Here is a 24,092-nt window from a genome sequence, read left to right on the forward strand (position 1 = left end):
ACACCAGTGTAATCTACCAATTAGTGTGAATTCTAGCACCCTACACCTTTCACAACCTGTGCAGTTCCTCTTTCCTGTCTGGGGTGTTGCTCTGGTGGTTCTAGCACACTCTGGTCTGTATTTCAGTAGTTTGTTGCATTAACTGAGTGTGCTAGAAGCACCAGAGCAGAGAGAAATCCCCCCAGACAGGAACACAGGTTGTGAAAGGCGCAGGGTGCTAGAATGAACACTAAATATAGTTTTGTCGCTCCTAACTGTGGTGGCAAGCAAAAATCTGTCCAAAGTCGGGACTTTTGGCATCCAAAATCATCGCGCCCACTGGTTTAGCCACTTTATACAGCTAATACCAGTACAATTTGGTGTGACATGCGAAATTAGTAATGGGCGTCCGCAGCACTCATGCCCAGCCCACACATTGACTTGAATATTGCCCGTCGGGCACATGAAAACAATTTAATTCCCTCCTATAATTGCATCCCACTGAGCTCTACAAAAAAAAAAAAATGTTAAAAACCATCAAACTGATTTCATCTTCTGTGCACAGCACTTTTCTTCCACAGATTTTCTAAGGCACGGGTGGGGAATCTTTTTTCCTGCCAAGGGCCATTTTGATATATATTACATTATTCGCGGGCCTGGTGCAGGCACACCCCCTCCATGTGATGTCACAAGGGGACGGCCACAATTGCCAATGATTACAGCAATGCCCGAAGCATCCTAAGGATGCTCCAGGGAGCTGTAAGAGCAGTGGTGTGACCGTCTGAAGCGTCCCAAGAATGCTCCTGGCGGCACTGCTGATAAGATTCTGGCTGCAGTGTGCCATTCTAGGCACACTGCTAGCCAGATGAGGCTAGCATAAAAAAGCTCAGAGGGAGAGACCAAATGCCTCCGGGTGCCTTATACGGCCCCCGAGCCTGAGGTTCCCCATCCCTGTTCTAAGGGATGGAGTTCTGGGCACTAACTGGGCCTTTCCAAAACTTTGGAAGCAACTCAATTTAGATAGCTGTTAAAAGCACCGAAACGAGTTCGCGGAGCTACTCAATTCAGCGCACTGTTAGACCAAGAAAAGGTCCCCATACACCTACCAACCGGTCTTGCGTTCCTGCAATCGGAAATCCCAACCATCGATGTGCCGCAACCCGTTGGAGTATTGGTGAAATTCTCCATGTTTCATTTCACAGATTTACAAATCACGTTCATATTTTGATTGTGATCAGCAAATCGGCAAAATCCAACATGCTGGATTTCACCGATCCCATGTATGGGATGTCGCCAGTATATGGGCCCCTTAAAGGATTTCTTGAGGGTGCAAGGAGAAATCCGACTAAAGTGTCGGCCGCAGGCCTGTTTTACAGCTTAGCGCAACGCTGACAGCCTCGTGGCCGGCACATTAGTCGGAGAATGCCAGTTCCCGTGATTTAACAAGCAGGTTTAGTTGCGAGAACCGGCATTCTCCGACTTAAGTTGTAAGCGTCGGACTAAAGCGCTCTGAATTGAATAGCTCCGGGAACGAACTTCCCAGCACTATTCAACTCCAGTTGAATTGAATTGCTCCCATGGTTTGGGGTGATCAGTTTTTGGGGTTTTATATGCAAAATGTAGAGGTACTCTTGCGACAAATTGCTTTCGTCTTATAACCTTCTCCCCTTCCCACCTCCAGCAGACATGTATATAGGTGTGTTATCACATGCAGAACGTGACCAGCTCCTGCCAAAAATTACAGTGGCTACTTTAATGCAATCATAAGCTTTTTGTTAGCCTCTCTGATGAGGTTTTGCAATGTACCTCTTGGGCCACATTTTCTTCACACATTGATAATACAAACACCCAATAGCCTAAAGTATATGTTCTGCCTGTGCTTGCGTGGGTTTCCTCTGGGTACTCAAGTTTCAAAAAATACCGACAGGTTAAATTCTGAAAAAAATAAAAAATAACCCTATAGTATGCGTGTGTGTATATATAGGCGGTGACTAACTTCAGCGGGAATTAAATAGAGCCGGGAGGGTCCTCCTGGAGCTATTCAATTAAGCACACTGTTCAGCCTGAATAATAATTTTTTCTCACACCCTCCCGAGGGTGCGAGGAGAAAGCAGACTAAAGTGTCGGCCGCAAGGCTGTTTTCTGGCTTAGCGAGACGCCAACAGTCTCGCGGCCGGCACTTTAGTCGGTGAATGCCAGTTCTCACGACTAAACACCCAGGTTCCCGTCGGAATAAACAGCACGCTGAATTTAATAACTTCGGAGCTCCCTCCCCGCGATATTCTATTCAGCTGAATTGAATTGTCCCCATAGATTAAAAGCTGCACTGGGGTAGGGACTGATGTAAATGACTAATAATCTTTGTAAAGCACTGTGTTAAATGTGTATTAATAAAGAGTGTTCCCGCTAGGCTCTTTCAGCGGGGCGCCGCACCCTGCACTATTTTTAAAGGGAGAAAGCACCCTGCCCTCCAGCGCAGCGCCCCGCTAAAACAGCCGGTGGGTTCTGTCCCCTCCCGTGGGCCGCAGTGTCCCGCGGGTGGAGAAAACGGCGGTGCAGCAGTCACCGCAGGTGAATAGATGCCGGGCGTCCTTGGGGGCAGTAAGTGCCAGGCATGCCCCCAAGTGTGACGGAAAGGGGGACACGTCAAAGACACTCCACACCCCCTTTTCAGACGCGCGCAGAGGAGCTTTCATTAGGTCCGGCGCCCCACCTGGCGCCGGACCTAGAGTGAACACTAAATATATGTAATGTCTCCAGGTACCCCTCTCCTAATTCACCAATGAGATTCCATAGATGTTTGGAAACTATTTGGGTAACATGGCTAGCCCAGTACATGCAAAGAACAATCAGAGAAACAGCAGATCTTTATTTGGGTTTATCACAATCTTTTTCATTGCTAGCAGGGATTACCTTTAAACATGATTTGGAACGTGACTATTTATCTGTGATCCCGATATAGGATAGGATGATCAAACTTATGCATCCAAGGTATTGTAGGTTTTGTAACCCTTGATCCAGCTTAAAATGTGTCTCACTCACATATTGTCAATTGCAAGTTAACATTAAAAGGTGGGAAATGGTCCGAGTTCAGGTTTTACACCGCAAAAACTAGCAATATGCATGTGTAGAATTTTTGGGGACGATTCAATATAGGGCAATGGGATGCCAAACATCACTACTTTTCCTGCGGACCTCTATAGGGTGCTAGGGAAAAGCAGAAATGTTGCTGAAACAAAGTGCATTTCCAGAATGGCACAGTGCAGTCATCGCACTTAATTGAATCACCACAGTTGTATCAGCTGTTTAGTGAAACTAAACATTTTAATAAAAATGCTGTTAGTGTCTATAGCCGCCTATCGCAGCAATTCAATTGTTGCTCTGATCAGACGCTCATTAGCCGTGGAAGCCACATTTTTTCTTGCAGCCTCCGGAGGTGAGAGACAAATGTGTGAAAAGTCTTTAGTTTAGGCGCCCAAATAGTAGTTAGGGCGCCCAAACCAGGACTGCAGACGTCCAAAGCAGGATTTTAGACTAGGTTAGTAGTTTTATGCGGCTAAACCCAGTCCTTTTGGGCGTATAAAATACTACTGGGCATCAGATCAGAGAAACAATTGAATTGCTCTGATTAACGTGCATTAGTTAGATGCCCATCGCTAACAATTGAATTCCCCCAAAGTGGAAAATTCTAATGTTTTTTTTCGCGCCCGATCTAACTTGGCGATATTCAATTGTTTGGGCACCCAGGATTTAGATGAACAAAGCGGCTAAACCAGTCTAAAGTACTAGGTTCATTGCATTTGGACAGGCGCTTTCCAAATTTCTGCTTGCCACCTCAAGAAAGTGCAAGCAGAAATAACAGGCGCCCACAGAACTCGCACCCATTGGTAGAAACAATTACATACTCCCCTAAGTAATGGGTGCCCAAAATAAAATTCCCGGCTCAGACTCAGTCGGACTCACAGATATACAAATGTCACATTTCAAATTAATCAGTATAGTTTAGTTACGCAGTTTTGTGGCATAGTGAAGCGACTAAGAAGCACATTTGGACGAAAAAGACGCTACACCACTCACTCACGCCAGGTGTCTTGAGACTAGTATGAGGACACATTTGTAACCAGTTAAAACGACCATAATAATTGCCACAGAAAGACTGATCTTCCACTCATTGATCCACATAAGCCCTACGCTGGTTCCTTGTGCCCTTGAGAACACAACTGAAATCTCTCCTTTACACCTTGCCCCTGGTTGCCACCTCTAATTTCCACCCCCCAAAGACTTCTCCTGTGCGATTACACTAACACAGAACGCCCTACCATGTCCAGGACTTTAAAATCTTAATTTGCTCTCCAAAAACCAACATATATTGCTTAACCTACTCTTCGCATATACTACCTACACAAATGCACCCTCACAACTGCCCCAATCTCCACTCCTCATTCTAACCATACCCTCTACCAGTTAGAAAGGAAACTCATGAGCAGGACCCTCATCTTTTTATTTTCATCTCTGCATTTATTTTGTCCCTGTTTTCTGCATGTCCTGTTATTCACAATATCTGGCACTATAGAGTACTATCGTCTCAGAGACAAAAGCAGCCTGGACAGACATTCACATTTCAGTAAGAAGTCCTTGTCAAAACAAAAGTATTGAACAGTTACTGTAAATTCTTCCGCTTTCTGTATTAGAAGTTGTGACTAAACCATGTAGTTGCAACTTTACTTTTTACATGTCCCTGGGAACTTTGCACTGACATATACACCACTATATAACCAGAGACAGCCCTCAAAAGGCTCTTACCAGAAAGTAAGAAGTCTATTCACAATTACAGGAAAAGGACTTTAGGGGCCTATCCATTTAACGACATGAAACGTCCAGCGTTCAGACTTTCATGTCGCTGAGGTGCGGGCACCGCACTGAAAGACGTTCACTGAACGTCTTCAGTGCAGGAGCCCAACCTCCCTATCTATTAACATGCCGAACCTGACCGGCATGTTCGATAGATAATCGGGGTTGGCAAGGACCCAGCGTGCACGCGCATCGCTGGTCCTTTGCCGGCTATCCACTAGCAGACTTTCTGCACGTTCCGACCAAAACCTCCTGGTTTTGGTCGCATCGTGCAGAAAGTCGGCAAATGGATAGGCCCCTTTACATTAGAAACATTCACACCGTGACTCAAATAAGGGAAAGTATTTTATATTGCAAGAAAAACCACACTTATTAGTGTTCCCGCTAGGCTGTTTTAGCAGGGAATAGTGCCATGCCATTTTAGCACCGCCCCGCTAAAAACAGCCCTGCTCTGAGCTATGCCCACTTGTGGGCAGCAGTGTCCCACAGGGTGGGAAAGCTGCAGTGATCAATGAACGTTGTGTGAATAAACACCGTGGTCATGCGTACTGCATCAATTCACCGTGAGGGAAGAGCTTGGGAGTAGCCCAGCAGCACGCAGCCAAGTGTGGCAAATTGGAGGCGTGTCACAAGGACACACCCTTTCCCAGGCCAACCACGCCCCCTTCTCAGGAGTGCCCTGCCCTTCCCGCAACCAAGCGGGAACACTACTTAGGCTGAATAAAATCTTTAAATTTTAGGAAAATTTTTCTCAACTACTGAGGAAACAGCAGACTACTAGCTTGGGAGGTGGCCTAATCTTACATTGAGGGGGGAGATTAAATTTTTATTTGTGAGTCAAAAAGTAATGGGCACCCAATGAGGCTAGTCAATTATTTTTCCAACAGGCGCGAGTGCAGCAAGCGTCACTTATCTTGCTCGTCACTAAACCCATCTAAACTATTGGGTGTGCTGCTGAAAAGCAGTTTGGGCAACCAAAACAGACGGCTTTTCGCACATTTCAGCTCGCCGTCTCTGGGCACCAGCAGTAAACGCGCCCAATCAATTGAGTAGCACTGGTGGCAGTCGATTAGTTCTGACCATGCACAAAAAACAATTGAGTCTTCCCCTTAATAGTGCAATTTACATATAGGGGGCAATTCAATTCAGCGCATAGCTGAAAAATCTGCGGGAAGGAGTTTCTGGCGCTCTTCAATTGACAGCGCTGTCAAGTCCTACTACAGGATTTCTGCTCGCACCCTCCTGAGGTGTGAGCAGAAATCCGAATAAAGTAACGGCCATGATACGGTTTTCCAGCTTAGCAAGCCTTGCAGAAGCACTTGGAGAATGACGGTTATTACAACTAAAACACCATCTTAAGGTAACCGGCATTCTCTGAGTTAAGTGGTTCTGGTTGGACTTAACAGTGCAGTCAATTGAATAGCTCCAGGAACTCCTTCCTGTGGCTATTCAACATCAAACTGAATTGAATCGCCCCCATTGTTAAAAACAAAAAAAAACAAGAAGTAGTATTTGAAAAAAAATAAAATAAAATGTTTTGTATGGGTTTTGCTGACAATGCCTCACCTATATCAACATTTTTTCAAAATCTACACCTGGCTTAAACAGGTTTGGGTGTCTATAGGTGAAGACTTTGCATCAGCCAAGTCAGCATGATTACCCCTACCAGTTTAAATTGTGCAAACATAATACAAGCATCAAGATGAAGTTTTTCAGGAAATTTGCAGTCAGATAAAATGATCCCTACTTATGAAATGTAAGTTCTCCCCACTTATACACTACACAGAGCTCCGATTCACACCCAGAGCATCAAAGTTACATGAGTCACAAATTATGGGGGGCCATTCAATTGTTTTTTGGACATGCTAATTTGTTTTGGGCCCATTAAATATCGCCATTTAGACCAGGTTTAGCATTGAAAAACGTCTAAACCCATCTAAAGTACAGTTTAGCACAATCAAAAAGCAGTTTAGGCTCCCAAAACCAGGACTTATAGCACATTTCTGCTCGCCATCTCAGGAGGGTTTGAGCAGAAATGTGTGCAGCCACGGCCATTCGCTCCTGAACTAAGCAACAATTGAATTGCTCAGTTGGACACCCATTAGGGAGGTTGCCGCAATAAAAACAACTGAATCGCCCTCATGGTGGGCGATTCAATTCACTGCTATTCAATTGACCGCGCTGTTTACTCAGATGGGAATCAGTTTAATCAGAGAATGCCGGTTCTCGCGACTTAACCTGGCTGCTTAGTCGCGAGAACAGGCATTCACCGACTAAAGTGCTACCCGCGAGGCTGATAGTGCTGCGCTAATCCATAAATCAGCCTCGTGGCCGGCACTTTAGTTGGATTTCTCCTCGCACCCTCAGGAGGGTGCTAGAAGAAATAATTAGTCGGGCTAAACAGCGCACTGAATTGAATAACTCCATGAGCTCCCTCCGAGCGCTATTCAATTCCCTCAGAATTTAAAATTGCCCCCATGTTGTTTAAAATTTTTTAAAAAAGTTTGTGCACTATTCTTCCATTTCTTTTGGGTAGGGGGTAAATATGAATGCTTTAAAGTCAAATTTAATTTATCTACTACATGGCCACAATTTTGACATTTTTAAGGTAATGAACATTTTTAGGAGAGAATATAACTAATTATAAGAGCAGTGATGTAATTTGTGTCCCACAATAGTTTGCATTACTGTCAAGTAGAACAAACAGATTTGAGGCTGACCTCAAATGCAATTTTATTTTAAACTAAAACATTAAAAAAGGCAATAATACTCCTCAATACTGTATACAGGTTGAGTCTCCAATCTCCAAATATTCCGAAATATGGAATATTTTTGGCATGACAGATAGTGAAACCTTTGATTTTTGATGGTTCAATGTACACAAACTTTGTCTAAGGCACAAATTATTAAAAATATTGTATAAAACTACCTTCAGGGTGTGTGTATAAGGTGTATATGAAACAAATGAATTTAATGTCTGTACACAAACTTTGTTTGAGCCACAAAATGACTGAATATATTGTATAAAGTTACCTGGAGGCTGTGTGTATAAGGTGTATATAATACATAAATGCATTCTGTATGTATATTGGGTCCTATTCCCAAGATATTTCATTATGGTATGCAATTATTCCAAAATATGGAATATTCCGTTATCCAATATACCCCTGGTCCCAAGCATTTTGGATATGGGAGACTCAACCTGTAATAAAAAGATAACATTTAAGCTTCACAAAAAAACTAAAAACACAAGTTATCTGACCACCATATAACCTAGCAATAATCTGACCGTACACAATATAACCTTTACCTTATTACCGGAATATGTAATTCAGGTATGGTGGAATGAATTACACATTGCCCACAATTTATAGAGCTGGATCAGAGCACAAGCCAAACATAGAACTGTAGTAAAGGTATAGGAATATAACATTCAAGAATGTCACATTAGAATGTACTTGTTACAACAACCAAATAATTATGTACTTAATTATATCACATTGTTGAAAAAAATAAAAAGATAAACTCCTGCTGTATTATGACCATATACCTGCAGTTAACCGCCGGGGCTATAAGAAAAATGCAGCACCAGGAAAAAAGGCTGCATGCTGCATCCCCTAGGGAGGAAACACCTTGCACTACATTTCTTTTGATCCATGTATACAAGATTAAACCATTATATAGCTTTTTAACAGTAGCATATTAATAGTCCATTAATATGTCAAAAATTAATCCGTTCCATTTTTCCACCCGTTCGCTTGTAATATTTGAAAATATTCCAATAGTCACAACAAACAATAGAGAAACAAATGGCAGATAAAATTAGCCACAAGCTAGTCCAAAAATGTATAGGTAAAGCATTGCTTATGATCTCTATTAGCACAAGAAAAGAAAAAAGTTGCTTTAATACCAAAACATAAAGCAGTGCATCAATTAAGACTATTGTTAAAAACAACCAGCATCAAAGCAACAATGGCTTTTAAAATAAAGAGTTGATATAGTTCGCACTAAGAGGCAATTCTATTTACCGCCCTGTGTGGTTGTGCACCTTACTGCTTATTTACAGTAAGGAATCAACACTCCATTTCCTGAGACCCTCAAAGGGGTGCAACCTGAAATATAGAGCATTCACAAGTTTGCAGAGAACAAACATCCAACCACAGGTTCTCAAACTCTGTCCTCAGGACCCCCAACAGTGCATGTTTTCCAAGTCTCCTCACAGAATCAGAAGTGATATAATTTGTTCCATCTGTAGATCTTTTAAAATGTGTCAGTGAGTAATACATACACCTGCTGGGTGACCTGGAAAACATAACCTGTTTGGGGTCCTGAGGACAGAGTTTGAGAACCACCGCCCTACACAGACAAAAGTTGATTGTGCACCTATTTCTTTGGTCAACTCCATAAAAACAAATTTAAACTTTAAAATGGGAAGGGGGCAGTTGTTTACCAGTGTTTTCTACAGGGCATGTCACTTCCATATAAGAAAAAAAAAAAAAAAAAAAAAAAGAGTGTGCATATAAAATATACATTTGTTTGAAACAGTAGTTGTGTGAACATCTAAGAGGCACAAGGCAGGTTTCCTTAATGTAGAGCACATGACTGCAGGGCGATTTCTAATCTCTAACTTTACCTTGCAGAGTTTCATCTTGGTAACCACATTTTAATTTTGAACACCTTGGGCACGTTTCAATGCAAAAAATTGAATAGCACCGGGAATGAGCTCCCAGAGGTATTCAATTCAGCACGCTGTCAAGCCAGACTAAGGATTTCTTCTCGCTCCCCTCCTGGTGTGCAAGCAGAAATCAGACAAAACTACTGGCGCGATGCTGTTTTCGGTCCTTAGCACCGCGGAAACAGCATCGCGCCGGGCCGTTTTAACGGAGCATGACGGTTCTCGCGACTAAACACCATGTTTAAGGCACAAGAACAAGCATTCTCCGACATAACAGCGCGCTGAATTGAATAGCTCCAGGAACTCCTTCCTAGCGTTATCTAATTCGCTCTGAATTGTGCACCTTGCTTATATAAAGCTACTCACCATACACACACACATATATATATATATACATATATATATATATACATACACACACACATCCCTTCTTTGCTGACAGCTATGGCTTCCATTATGGGACTTTCCAGACAAGTCACGTGACACTGCTAACCAGAAGTGATAATGACATCACCACTCCCCTGATATAAGGCTATATCGTACAGTAGGGCCTCTCACATATGAAGGTCACACTTATGAATTACACCACCACTTTCTTTGCACAGCGGCAGGCAACCTGCGGCGCCCCGGCTGTAGAACCACAAGTCCCAGCAGAGGCACAGGGCCGGAGGAAGAAGCCAGTGACTAGCAGCAGGATGCCAGGAGCTGTGTAAGGATACTGGCAGCAGCAGGCCTGAGGGACAGGGAAGCCTCCCGGGCATGGAGAGGCCTCACGTACACAGACACCGGCTTAGCGGTCATGACCTCGCTGCTTCATGTGACAGGCAGCCCCGGCCTGAGCGGTGACCTCTTTGGGTGTTAGGGGGGGGCGGAACTGGGGACACTTACCTAGCGGCACAAGCGAAAGCGACCTCTGCCTACACACCAAGCGCACGCTGCCTGGGCCGGTCACACTAGGGCGCGGAGGGCAGCGAGCGCCGCGCACATCTTGGGCCGAGCAAAGGTGAGAAATGAAAGCCGTCACCCTGTGGAACGGATCCCGCCCCCGGACACTACCCTCTCCCCCTGTATTCACAGCCTCATGCTGACTGAGGGGACACAGGACGTCACAACGGACAAGGCGTTTTACCGGCCATTCAGCGAGCGCGACGCGACTCCTCTCCTCTAACGACCGAGCGCAGCGGCGTGGGGGATGGGGGGGATAACGCCGTCTCGCCTGCGATTGGACGGCTGCTACAGCCAGCCCGCGAGTGATTGGCGGGAGGCGCTGTCAGTCCAAAGCGCCGTTTCCGACAGCCAAGCCTGTGATTGGATAGCTCCGCTGTCAGTTTTTCCCGTCACTGTAGTGTTGCTCATCTTTTTTTTTTTTTTTTTTAAATTATATTATTTTCTCCCCACTGCCTTGTGTAACGAGCGGCCCAATACGCAGTGACAGGCGACGCCCGCAAAGGGCTCACACGCAGAGAGTAACTACGAGCTGAGGTAACGCGTTGTGGCCGTTGGAGATGTAACCAACCTTGCTTGAAATGGAAGGCGGTAACGGTTGCCGGCTCGCAGCATCTCATTGGCGCAACGCAAGGTGATAGACGTTAGCGCCGGCCAATGAGAGGTGGGAGCGGACTCAGACTGGAGTGCGAGTCTAGAAACGCAGAGTTAAATGTTGTTTTCCTCAATGCAAAAGCTTTTGAGGGAGGAGGGGGGGAGGCGAAAAGCCCGGATGTAACATGAGATCATTACTGGCCAATCAGCGGCGGGGGTTACGTCATCGTCTTCGCCAAAACATCTCGCTCTGCCCCACTCCTGTCATGGAAAAGATGGGTGTGGCTAAGGGCTTAAGCAAAGTTTTGAAGCTAAACACATTTTAAGGACGTGATTTGCTTGCTGGCTGTGTGTAATTATACATAGTGTATATTGCATAGCTGTAACCTGCCCCTAATTCACAGGGACAGTATCAGATGATACAGATTTGTCCCAGGACATTTTTTTGGTCCCAGAAATGTACACAGTACATTCAGAGGAGTAGCGTGGAACCATGGCGCCTGGAGAAAGCGCATGTCATAGCGCCCCCCACATTGTGTGCCAGTGGGGTATGACCAGCCTGCCATTGGGGGAATAGAATGCTTCGGTGATGCACTATCTGGCATAAAGGGGTAGCTCCTTTGGCACTGCTTTATTTATAGCACCTAGGGCAGGATGCATGACGATCACCACAAAGGATCGCTTTGTCGGTAAGAGCGGCCTTTTACGATGGAGGAACTTCCAGGTCTATGACCCAGAAGCCCCTCCGGCGTCCTTCTGCTCAAGTGCAGAAGGACGCACCACCGCAGGTGGTGCTAGGAGGGATCCGATTAGATCCCTATATCAGCACTCTGCGGAGAGAAGCGCATAGGCGTCTATGGGTAACGCCATCAGGAAGATGGCGTTACCCACCACAACTAAGCCCCAGAGTGCTGGGAACATATGAGAAATGCCAACGGGCGCACGATGAAGACCATTATTGCTGCCTTCTGGCAGATCATAGTTGTGACCGTAAAAGGGGGTGGCAGGGGATAGAAGGAGGGTGGCAGATAATGGTGGGTTGCAGATAGTGGGGTGGCAGCCCCTGGTCCTTAGTACCTGGGGGCACCACTTATTTCTAGTTTGCAATTAAGGAATCGGGTGCACTTGCAATGAATTAATATAATAGAGATATATCTCTGAGGACAATGTAGGACCTATAACCCATACTTGCCAACTCTCCCTCATTTTCAGGGAGACTCCCTGAAATAACAGCAATCCCCCTGTCTCCCTGAAGAGTCTACCAATCTCCCTCATTTCACCTTACCCCCATTATGACACTGTTATATAAAAGAAAAAATACAGATATATACATTCAAATGGGATAATTAGTATCATTTCCCTGCTTTGGTATAAGGCACAGTGATCCCTATGGTTACATGCATTTTCTGAGAAGTATCAGTGTGTTTTCTTCTACAAGTAGATCTTACTAACTGCTTTTGGGCTCATGTACATTTGGATGTAAGTCAGTGTTATGACACGCCCCTCAGATGTAGCAGTACACGCCCACTTTACCGCCGCGCTCATAGGTGCTGCTTGCACAATCTCCCTGAAATGCTTTTTCAAAAGTAGGCCAGTATGCTATAACCCCAACCCACCCCTGTTGGCATGAAACAACACATCCATCTCTGATAATCACAGCACTCACCAGCCCCAGCTGCCAAACGTATCTATGACCAGACAGATTCACTGACAGAGTGACAATCACACTAACTGCAGAATCATGAAGCCGCACTGCTGCTTCCAATCAATGGCTCCTCGCTCTGAGGGCCCCCAGTGTTCTTTGTCCTGCTCAGGGGTGTATCTAAGGGTCCGAGCACCCCTCTCCAATGACTTCTACTAAAAAAAAAATAACACACACTGGGGGTAGTTTAATTCACACATGTGAAGAAATAGGGAGAGTATAATTTTTATTTCTCTTTGTAATATATATATATATATCTATTATAGAATTTACTCCATTGCAAACCACTATATATAAATTTATTTATGCAAAAAAAACACAGGAAAAGCTTAAAAACATTGACTCAAAGACAAACAAAATGCATTATGGGTAACATAATTTACATATATTCAAATTGGGCTATCTATACTGCATTACACTTTTTAACAACTGATACCTACACTCCACCTTTAATTTACTGGGATGAAAGATCTTTTAAATTTTCCAACATAAGGATGAAGACAGTCCATATAGATCATTCCTTATTCCCAACACAGGGTTAGCCACAACCCATAAAGATCATAGCCAGCTCCCCAAACCGAGGAAAATAAAAATATACTTACACTGGGGGTTGTTCAATTTACATGCCTGTAGAAATAGGGAGACAATATATATTTTTTTTATATATATATATATTTTTTTTCAGTTATAACACTTACTACATGCAAAGCACTGTTTATTAATTTAGATATGTCAACAACACAGGAAAAGAGGGCATCAATAACAAGATGCATTGTGGGCAAGATAATTTGCATATATGCAAATTATCTTGTGAATAGAGCCTTGTGATTGATGTAGTGCTTGCACTCTTTTCCTGCACAGTTGACATATTGGAATTAGTGAGTGGTGATTGGTATGTGTTGGGTATTGTGGGGGAAGAGATATATTAGGGATAAAAATAAATTACTCTCCCTAATTTTAAATGTTTCTGATATAAAGGGACATATAAGAAGGCTAATACATAGTAACATTTAATGGAGAGCACTGGTAAGAGCAGAGGAGACAGAAGGAGACCAGGGATCTTTGCTGTAGCTGACTGCGGGACTCTGATGTTGGCCTGAAACAGCTCCCCCCCTCGGCTGGCGCCCCTGGTAAGGGCGTCATCAAGGAAGATACGCCCCTGGTCCTGCTTACTCCTCCATGCATCTGTCACCACACAGCCGCTGCTCTCCCACAGCACCGCCTCCTGCCCTGCTACCTTTCTCTGCCATTGGCCATGGATCTGTCTGTCAGGGCTAGCGCTAAGCCGCCTGGATGCCCTTGCAACAACCCAAAACAAAACAAGTTAGGAGGCAGAACCCTGGACTATATCAACACAAAAAATTATATGGACCTGCGCAGTCAGAATAATTCATAAACAAGGTTACTCATAAAAATTATCAATTTAATATATATATATATCTGAAGCACAGAGTATGTTTAAATGGCAGGTATGATGATAGAATTACATCACAATACAAATATACATTAAATAAACCAATAACCATGAAATAAAAGAAAAATTGAAAAGAAAATGTCCTGTAAAAAATAATAATAAAAATCAGCAGTAGGTTAAAACAGGGATATCCTTAAAAATCCGATTGCTCATGAGCCATATAGAGAGTTGAACTTTAAGCTTCCAATACGGAGGTAATAAATATAGAATGATGGTGGGAAAAAAATAGCTCTGTTTAAAAACATATACACAGCTGATGGCTAAATAAACAGGTAGTTTCTCTGTTGAAGTCTGGAGTACACATGTAAAGATTTTCTATCCAACTAGTTTGATGGTTGGACAGAAAATCATTACGTGTGTATGCACCATAAATTTGTGCAATCTTATTGCTACAGGTGCCAACAGGTGTGTGATACCTCACAGTTTCTTTGTTAAGTCCCGGACTCCCGGCAATAGCGTCTAGTTTAGTAGTTGTAGTAAGGGAGAGAATAGTCCCGTTTAAAAACAAATGTACAGCTGATGGCTAGATAAACAGGTAATTCCTCTGTGAAAACTTTTTATTATTATTTTTTACAGGACATTTTCTTTTCAATTTTTATTTTTTCTTTTATTTCATGGGTATTGGTTTATTTAATGTATATTTGTGTTTTCTGAATATTTTTATTGTGACATAATTCTATCATCATATTTCAAGTAGTCTACCTACCATTTAAACATACGCTATGCTTAAGATATATATATTAATTGATTATTTTTCTGAGTAACCTTGTTTATGGATTATTCTGACCGCGCAGGTCCATATACTTTTTTGTGTTGATATATGCCTTTAGAACCATCAAAGTTGGTTCGTTCTTTTTTGGACCCGCAGTGACTGGCAATTCATATATAACTAATATATGCTATCTCTTGTAGATTTATTTAGCACCTTGTTTCTTTTTTTGTAGAGTTCTGGACTGCGGGTTCTCTATAGACATAGGGCCTGATTCAACATGGATTGCTATTCTGCTTAAACGCATGCAACGCAGTTGCTAATATCAGCGGTGATATGTAAATGTTTTCATTTGCCTTGCCATCGCACCCTAACATAAGGACACCCGCTTCCCCTTACTCACATCCGTATACTTTGGCAACATAGCAAAATAATCGGTAATATGCAGTAACATCGGACCCATACGCACAGTTAAGGCAGGTCAGACCTCACTCAGTAAATGCTAAGTTCAGCGCTGGCTATGAGGCCTCAGGCTGCGTAAGGTATCGCAGTGGCTAATTTATGCGCGCCCATGCAACGGCGTTGAAACGCACTGGCACGCCTGCGTTTGCCTGACCACCCTCCCGTCACCACCCTCAAACGGCACTTCCCGTCAATCACTCTGCGATGGGTCTGCAAATTCCGATCACAGCGTTTGGTTTGCGCACACGCACTGTGGCGCAGTGCGACATAATCGGCATATTAGCAACTGTGATCCTTGCTGAACCAAACCCATACTTCGCAACAGGTGCCCAGCAAATAGAGATTTCAGCGGCCGCGGCTACCGCAATACAGGGCATCCTGCACTCGGTGATGCAGCACTAAACGCACCGCCCTAGTTACGGCCCTGTGTTATTACCTAACATAAAAGCGCAGATATTCCCACTAGTGTTATTTTTTATCAGAATCCAATTACCCTACCAGTATATTTTTGGAGTGTGGGAGGAAACCCATACAAACACAAGGAGAATATACAAACTCTGCACAGATGGACCATAGCCAAAAACTGAACTCATAACCTCAGAGGCAGAAATGCTAACTATGCACCATACATGCATCTCAGTAATTCAGAAATTAATTGCTGTAATGCATCTGTTAAGTCCCTCAATGTATTTGAAAATGGTGACAAATGTGGAATTATTCACGTAGAGAGGTCCATTGATTGGGGAGGTGGGGGGCATGCGTATGTAGTGGTGTAAATTCATCCCAGACGCCCGGAGGTAAGTTATCATTTAGTGCCCCCCTATCCCCAATATTTACAGCCCAAAATGGGGTGAATATATTGTGGGTGATGGAGGAGGTACCCCTTCAATGATGGTACCCAACGGCAGGCGCCTCCATTGTCTCCCATACTTCTGCCCCTGTGAGTATGTCATTTGGTATTATCATAGCCAGCATAATGAGATTTGCAGAAAATAACATTGTCAAAGTTTTCCCTAGTGAAGTGGGCAGGATCTGAAAGGGTGGCCTACACTACCTGTAGTCCATATGAACTCCCCAAAATTAGGCAGTCTCCCAAATATTTAAAGAGAATAAGTAAGTATGATTTTTCACCACTGCTGGATAAGTAGCAAGTTTTCCAAACCATAGTTTTTAACAATTCTTAATATTCAATTACCACATTTGAAACAATTTCCAATACTGACCAGCTGTGCACTATTATTTCTGTTAATCTTTGTACATACAGTCATCGTTTATTCTTATGTACTGGGCTCTGTAAATTGATATTTATCGGGGAAGTCTGTCAAATCTTCAAACGTTCTTAAGATCCTTTTTACAGATGCTGCTGTAAACTTTAAAAGGCATTTTCTCGGAGGAAGAAAACAGAAAAACAGGACACAAAGCACTGGAATCATTGGACAATGAAATTCTTGCATGTATGCTGTTCATATTGTAATATACAACTAATACATCCACACCACAGTTTGCTATTTTCAGAGATTGTAGTGTATGCACTATTCCAGGATGTGTCTGTTCTACTTTCTCACCCCACAACAGGCATATGAAGCTACCTACAATCATTACAGCTCCCTATGCCATACATTTTCTGAAAGTATCCACTGTTTTGTATGCATCACTATGCTTCTGCAAATGTTGGCCAAAAACGCATTTTTAATAACATTTACACAAAAAAACAACGTTCTTTGCATCTAAAAACAAAACAAAATCCGACAAAATACATAAAATAATTAACCAAAATCAAACAATAATCAGACTGGCGCCAATATCGATGTATAATTAGCAGTGAGTAGTTATCCATAAGCAGCTTCATACACCTATGAGTCTGTGTATACCCAATTAAAACCACCAATAACATGATCAAATATACAACGAAAAAACACTGCTGGTGTTGCGCTAATAATCTAAATTGAGATTGGACAATTTGGAAAAAACCCGTATACCTAGCAGAGTAATACAGACCCAAAAGGTTCCCCAATCTACAATGTAGAGTCATATAGACCCAAAAGGGCCCCCAATCTACAATGTAGATAGTATAATAGTACATATAAATGAACATAGCTAATCTCATGATTTTACCCCTTAACACTACTCCCAGGACATACAAAGATGACTCTGATTAAAAGTGTGGACTCAAGATCTGCTCACCATCACTATTTTTGGATTGCAATCCGGTGAGCTATCTGTGCTATACAATAAAAAAGTCGTATGTGGGCCCTCATTCAGAGCCGTACGCTCTGAGCAGAGCGCACTCTCTGAATGAGGGCCGGGCTCCATTTTCATGGAGCGTCCTCCTGGACGCTCGTATAGCTGTGGGTCACCACCCACAGGCTATACAAGCGTGCATTGTGATGGTTGCGATGGTCGAGACCATCGCGACCATCGAATTTGCGAGCCGGAGCCTGCGGTTGAGGTTTTCAACCGCAAGCTCCGGAGTGATTTTGGCTCTATCAGAGCCAAAATCACTCCCACTGACATCACTAGTGATGTCAGTGGGCCGGCTTCTGACGGGAGGCGTTCCCGTGGGAACGCCCCCGTCAGGGAGGCACGACCCCGGCACGCCCACCAAAGGGGGCGTGCTGTCAATCAACATTGACAGCACGCCCCCTTTGATCGGACACAACGAGCGAAGGACTTTCCTTCGCTCGCCGCGTCTGGCGCATGCGCACGACGGAGCTCCCTCCGTCGTGCGCATGCTCAGTCCATAACATCGACCCACTTGCGAGCGGACAGCCGCTCGCGAGTGGGTCTGAATCAGGCCCGTGGTCTTTTCCATAGTCAATCATACTAATTAGACCCCAATTGTGAGGTTTTTTTATATATATATATTATGAGTAGTCTGTTTTGACCTCTTTAGTATGTTATGTCTTTTTAGCACATGTTTTATTGTCTTGTGATAATATTTAAATTGTATAAAGATTGAATACTTTTGTGCCACATTTTGGTGTCTTGAATCTCCTTGTCTCTGCCATATCTGGTTAATATTTCCCAATTTTAGATGATTAGCGCAACATCATCACTGTTTTTTCGTTAAAATACATAAAATACCTACTAAACTAAAAGTTTAATTTGTTTATCAGTCATAAAACCACATGTCTAAATTTAAACTTGAATTCACTCCCAAATCAGCCTAAACCACAAGCATACACTAATCAAGTAGGAAATGACGTGAAGCCACAGAGTGCTGTCCTTTTGCTATTTTGACACACTTACCCTAAAATAATAACCCTACATTTATTCTGTGTCTTATTACATTTGTCATGGACGCTAATGTGATCGCAGCTGCGATTTTGCACGGAAAGTGCTAATGTCTGCAAAGATCACCCGAGTATAGAGACGCCCACTGCTGCCTTCTTACCTGTGGACGACGTTGCATGCCGGCGTAAATATCGGTAACATCGCTGCAGATCAGTGGCCATCTTGCCCTTGCAGCCTTGGGAGCTCTCCTGACACGCAAAGCTGCGTATGCACTCGCAGTGGCTAATTTTTGCACGTCCATGTAACGGCGTTCAGACGGTCAGACACGCCTGCGTTTTTCTGACCACTCCTCGTTACCACCCCAAAACGCTGATAACCTGTCACTCACTCTGCGATGGATTCCTATGTTCGTCCGTAATCGCAGTGCGATCGCAGTGCGGCTTATACTCATGCGCGATGGCAAACAATCTCTCAATTGCGTGCGTAATTGCCTTTGCATCCGTCTCTGAATCAGGTCCCTAGTTCTAAATATGAAAATCACATTTTCCATAACAAACTGTCATTAGATACAAATTCCCTCACGTGTTGTTTAAAACTTTGTTAATCCAATAGACATCTTTTTTCCTGCAGTAGTCCTAATAGGCAAATAGGAATGCATATAGATGGCGTAACATGATAGATCTGCAACTCTCTCAGCTTCAGAGGTCACTATGCAATATGCCAATCCGGAGTGGCAAAATAGTGCTGCACAAGTTGTTTAAGTGGAGCGGTCGTACAAGGGAGCCACCACATAGCCGCCCAAAGCCAGATTACTACATGGAGGGCCCCCACAAACTGGTGACCAGACAGACAGGTTGTATTTCCCTGTCTCTGATCCGTCCTATCAGTGGCTCGCTCGAAATTCCAGCTGAAGGAGCGGCCATAGAGGAGCTATGGTATGGGTCTTGAGAGATGCTGCATCAATACCTCACAAGACCTGCTTTCTCTTAAGACCAGAGGCCTGATTCAGATCCGTTCGCTAGATCCGGCCGCTCACTCCCTGCGTATGCAAATTCAGTTAAGTGGCGTCAAGACAGGCGATTGCACGGCAAGGCATAAGCACGCCCACTATGTCTTAGCGAGCGATCACTTTGTGTATGCAGACACCCATTAGCGTATGGTGAGACACCCACCATCTCCAGGAAGTGTATTAAAACATTGATACATCGAGGACCATCGGAAGCGATAGCAGCGCTTGTGGTTGCCTCTACCCTACCGCAAACACTGCGAGGATTTCAGTGTAAAAAAAAAGGCCGGTGACGTGTACTATGACGCTGCCTGTTAATTATGCACGCCTCTGAAACGGCGTTGAGACACTCAGGCACGCCTGCGTTCACACCTTCACTGCCCCGCTTTCACTGGACTGCCCCTGCTACCACACACAAATGGCTTCTCCTGTCACTCATTACACTGGGCTGTCTTTGCAGGGCGAGCGAGCGGGTCCCGGTCGCTATGAGTAGTTTGCGTATGCACACTGCGATGCATACGCATGCGCAGATTAGCGAACATCGGCAGCATCGAGCGGACGCTTGCTAGCGACCAGGTCTGAATCAGGCCCCAGGACTTAGAAGCATGGATGAAGAAGCAGTTAACTCATGACTTGCAGAAGAAGATTCAGTGGCTCTGCAATGCATTGGATCAGAAAAATGAAACTGCTGCCAGTGATTATGGTGAAAATATTTTTTTTATTTATATATAAATATATACAATACCGTTCAAAAGTTTGGGGCCACCCAGGCAATTTCGTGTTTTACATGAAAACTTACTTTTATTTATCAAATGAGTTGCAAAATGAATAGAACATATAGTCAAGACATTGGCAAGGTTAGAAATAATGATTTTTCTTTGAAATAATTTTGTCCTTGAAACTTTGCTTTCTTCAAAGAATGCTCCGTTTGCAGCAATTACAACAGTGCAGACCTTTGGCATTCTAGCTGTTAATTTGTTGAGGTAATCTGAAAAATTTCACCCCAGGCTTCCTGAAGCACCTCCCACAAGTTGGATTGGCTTGATGGGTACTTCTTGCGTACCATACGGTCAAGCTGCTCCCACAACAGCTAAATGGGGTTGAGATCTGGTGACTGCGCTGGCCACTCCATTACAGACAGAATACCAGCTGCCTGCTTCTTCCTTAAATAGTTCTTGCATAATTTGGAGGTGTGCTTTGGGTCATTGTCCTGTTGGAGGTGGAAATTTTCTCCACTCAAGCGCTGTCCACAGGGTATGACATGGCATGGCAAAATGGAGTGATAGCCTTCCTTATTCAAAATCCTTTTTACCTTGTACAAATCTCCCACTTTACCAGCACCAAAGCAGACCCAGACAATCACATTACCTCCATCATGCTTGACAGATGGCGTCAGGAACTCTTCCAGCATATTTTCACTTGTTCTGCATCTTACAAATTATCTTCTGTGTGATCCAAACACCTCAAACTTCGATTTGTCTGTCCATAACACTTTTTTCCAATCTTCCTTTGTACAATGTCTGTGTTCTTTTGCCCCTATTAATCTTTTCCTTTTATTGGCCAATCTCAGATATGGCTTTTTCTTGGCCACTCTGCCTAGAAGGCCAGCATCCCAGAGTTGCCTCTTCACTGTAGACGTTGAAACTGACGTTTAGCAGGTACCATTTAATGAAGCTGCCAATTGAGGACTTGTGAGGCATCTATTTCTCAAACTAGAGACTCTAATGTACTTGTCTTTTTGCACAGTTGTGCATCGGGGCCTCCCACTTCTCTTTATACTCTGGTTAGAGCCTGTTTGTACTGTTCTCTGAAGGGAGTAGTATACACAGTTGTAGGAATTGTTCAGTTTTTTGGCAATTTCTCGCATGGAATAGCCTTAGTTTCTAAGAACAAGAATAGACTGTTGAGTTTCACATGAAAGTTCTCTTTTTCTGGATATTTGGAGAGTATAATCAAACCCACAAAAGTGATAACCCAGATACTAAACTAGCTCAAAGGAAGGCCAGTTTTATAGGTTCTCTAACGAGCAAACCCATTTCAGCTGTGCTAACATAATTGCACAAGGGTTTTCAAGGGTTTTCTAATCATCCATTAGTCTTCTAACGCGCTTAGCAAACACAATGTATCATTAGAACACTGGAGTGATGGTTGCTGGAAATGGGCCTCTATACACCTATGTAGATATTCCTTTAAAAACCAGACGTTTGCTGCTAGTATACTCATTTACCACATTAACAATGTATAGAGTGTATTTCTGATTAATTTAATGTTATCTTCATTGAACAAAACAGTGATTTTCTTTAAAAAATAAGGAAATTTCTAAGTGACTCCAAACTTTTGAACGATAGTGTATGTGGGAAACTCACTTTAAAAATAAAATATAAAAAGTATACTGCACTGGTGAATGTGAGGCATGGATAGTGGTATTGCTGCAGTATGGGGTTATGACCATACAGTACAGTACTTGTCAACTTTCTGGCTGCCCCCTGCAGGGCAAGCAAGCATTATTTTTAAGCTTACGATGCATATTACCACAAATATGATAAGATTAGTCTATTCTAAACTACTGGCTAGGACTGGTCTAATTAGAACAAAAACATGGACTAAAGGTGCGTACACACGGTACGATATCTATGAACGTTATGAATGATAACAATATCGTTCAACGATAAATCGCTCATATCGTTCATTTTTATGCAGCGAACAATAAACGATGCGCGTTCCTGCATGGACAATAACGATATCTATGGTCGCACGTACATACAGGCCAACTTCGACGATTTCATCAAGATTTGCCTGTTCAGAGATGTGACAGGATAACTTCACTGAAAGATATCTATCATAGATATCTCTCAGTGTGTACACCCAATATAGTTTGTCCTGCACTACAGAAAGTTCAAGGGAAATCATTCAGTGATATCGTTGGTTGTGCAGTCGTACTGTGTGTATACAGCATAAGGCACAAGTGGCAATCCCGATAGGAAGTGTGGTCATCGCTGCAACACAAGTCAGAAAGTATAGAATGTAGTCAGATAGCCAAGGTCTGGTATATGGAGCAGAAACATAGATGGGAAAAAAATTAGAGCTGAGTTAGAGCCAGATGATCACTAAGAGCAGTACAAACTTAACAGACAAAGGAGAGCAGATTAGACTGGGTCAAGAAATGTTGTGTGCCCTCCCCAATTGCGAAGAGTAGGATTCAATGCTGAAGCCTGGAGGACAGAAGCAAAATGGGGTGCTGCCAAAAGGAGACCAAGTAACCAGCGTTGGACCTAGTAAGTGTTTGCTAGATGTCACTATGTAAATGCCGGACGTTATTATATGACATTGCACCTCCTTCTTTGGACTAAACTATGGATAGCTTATGAAAGAGTAAGTAGGAGACAAGGTGCATTAATGTCAAAAACTTTTACCCAATAGTGTTTATCAGTATCCAACTCCATCCGGTCCACAGATACCTTTGGAGAATATACAATCCAATTTTTTCTTCACCTCAAACTTATTTTTATTGTTGGAACATAACCCCAGAAGAATGAGCATTGGCAGAAGAAAATACATTAATAATTAGGATTCTGCAGTGTACAGTAGGTAGAAGGTCTAACACTGAAACAGTTGTACAATCTCCAGGTGGGAATATGTGCAAGGGAATTGGTATGTAATGCCGGCGGATGATATACCGACGCCAGACGACCGAAGGTTCTACAACATAACCCTCCCCTAACCCTCCCATAGTGGTGCCTAACCCTAACCTCCTCCCCAGTGGTGCCTAACCCTCACCTCCCCCCGGTGGTGTCTAACCCTAACCCCCCCCTTCCCGCACTTTAAACCTAACCCACCCTGGGGGGGTGCCTAACCCTGACCTCCCCCTGGTGGTGCCTAACCCTAATCCCCTCTTCCCCTAGCCTAACCCTCCCCAGGGGATGCCTAACTCTAATCTCCCCCCGGGGGTCCCTAACCCCCCCCCATGGCTAACGCTAACCTGTCCCCGCTTACCTTAATTCGGGATGCCGGTGGTTGGGACCTCGGCGTCAGAATAAAGATAGGCTTTGGTATTTTGAAGCCTATCTTTAATCCCAAATCGTGCTTTCCGCGTCGGGATTCTGGCAGCCGGCATTCAGGACGCCGGTAACTTAACTGCATCCCATGCCAAAGAACAAGAGTTAAGACTATAGTCGGGACTTGTTTCATGTGAAGATATGGAAAGCAGTCTTCTACAAACTCAGAGCAAGTTATACAGCGCAATGGGACAAATTGCCAAGCTGGACGAACAACTCTTTGCAACTGAGGAACACTGCCATTTAGAAATGGGAAAAGTAGAAAAGGAAAAGAAGTTGGACTACACTCTGGAATTTGATTCTGGCCATGGTGATATGATTGATCCATTTACTATTTGTGAGTCAAAGCTGAAAAACTACCCAAAACAATATGTTACAGAAATTAAAATGCCTTGCAGTTACCTTC

General features: G+C 43.6%; 1 protein-coding gene across 4 annotated transcripts in view; it reads right to left on the reverse strand.

Moving 5' to 3' along the window:
• PPM1B (protein phosphatase, Mg2+/Mn2+ dependent 1B) overlaps positions 1–11,077 on the reverse strand; it is a 38,651-nt gene extending 27,574 nt beyond the window's left edge. For 2 of the 4 annotated variants that reach the window (XM_088477277.1, XM_088477274.1), the window contains exon 1: positions 10,394–10,628. The gene's annotated coding sequence lies outside the window, so the exon portion shown is untranslated. The other 2 variants (XM_088477276.1, XM_088477275.1) reach the window with 2 other exon arrangements.
• Positions 11,078–24,092: the final 13,015 nt, after the last annotated feature.

The sequence above is a fragment of the Taudactylus pleione genome, unplaced genomic scaffold (assembly GCF_031769625.1).
Source record: "Taudactylus pleione unplaced genomic scaffold, aTauple2 ptg000201l, whole genome shotgun sequence".
NCBI classification, from domain to species: Eukaryota; Metazoa; Chordata; class Amphibia; order Anura; family Myobatrachidae; genus Taudactylus; species Taudactylus pleione.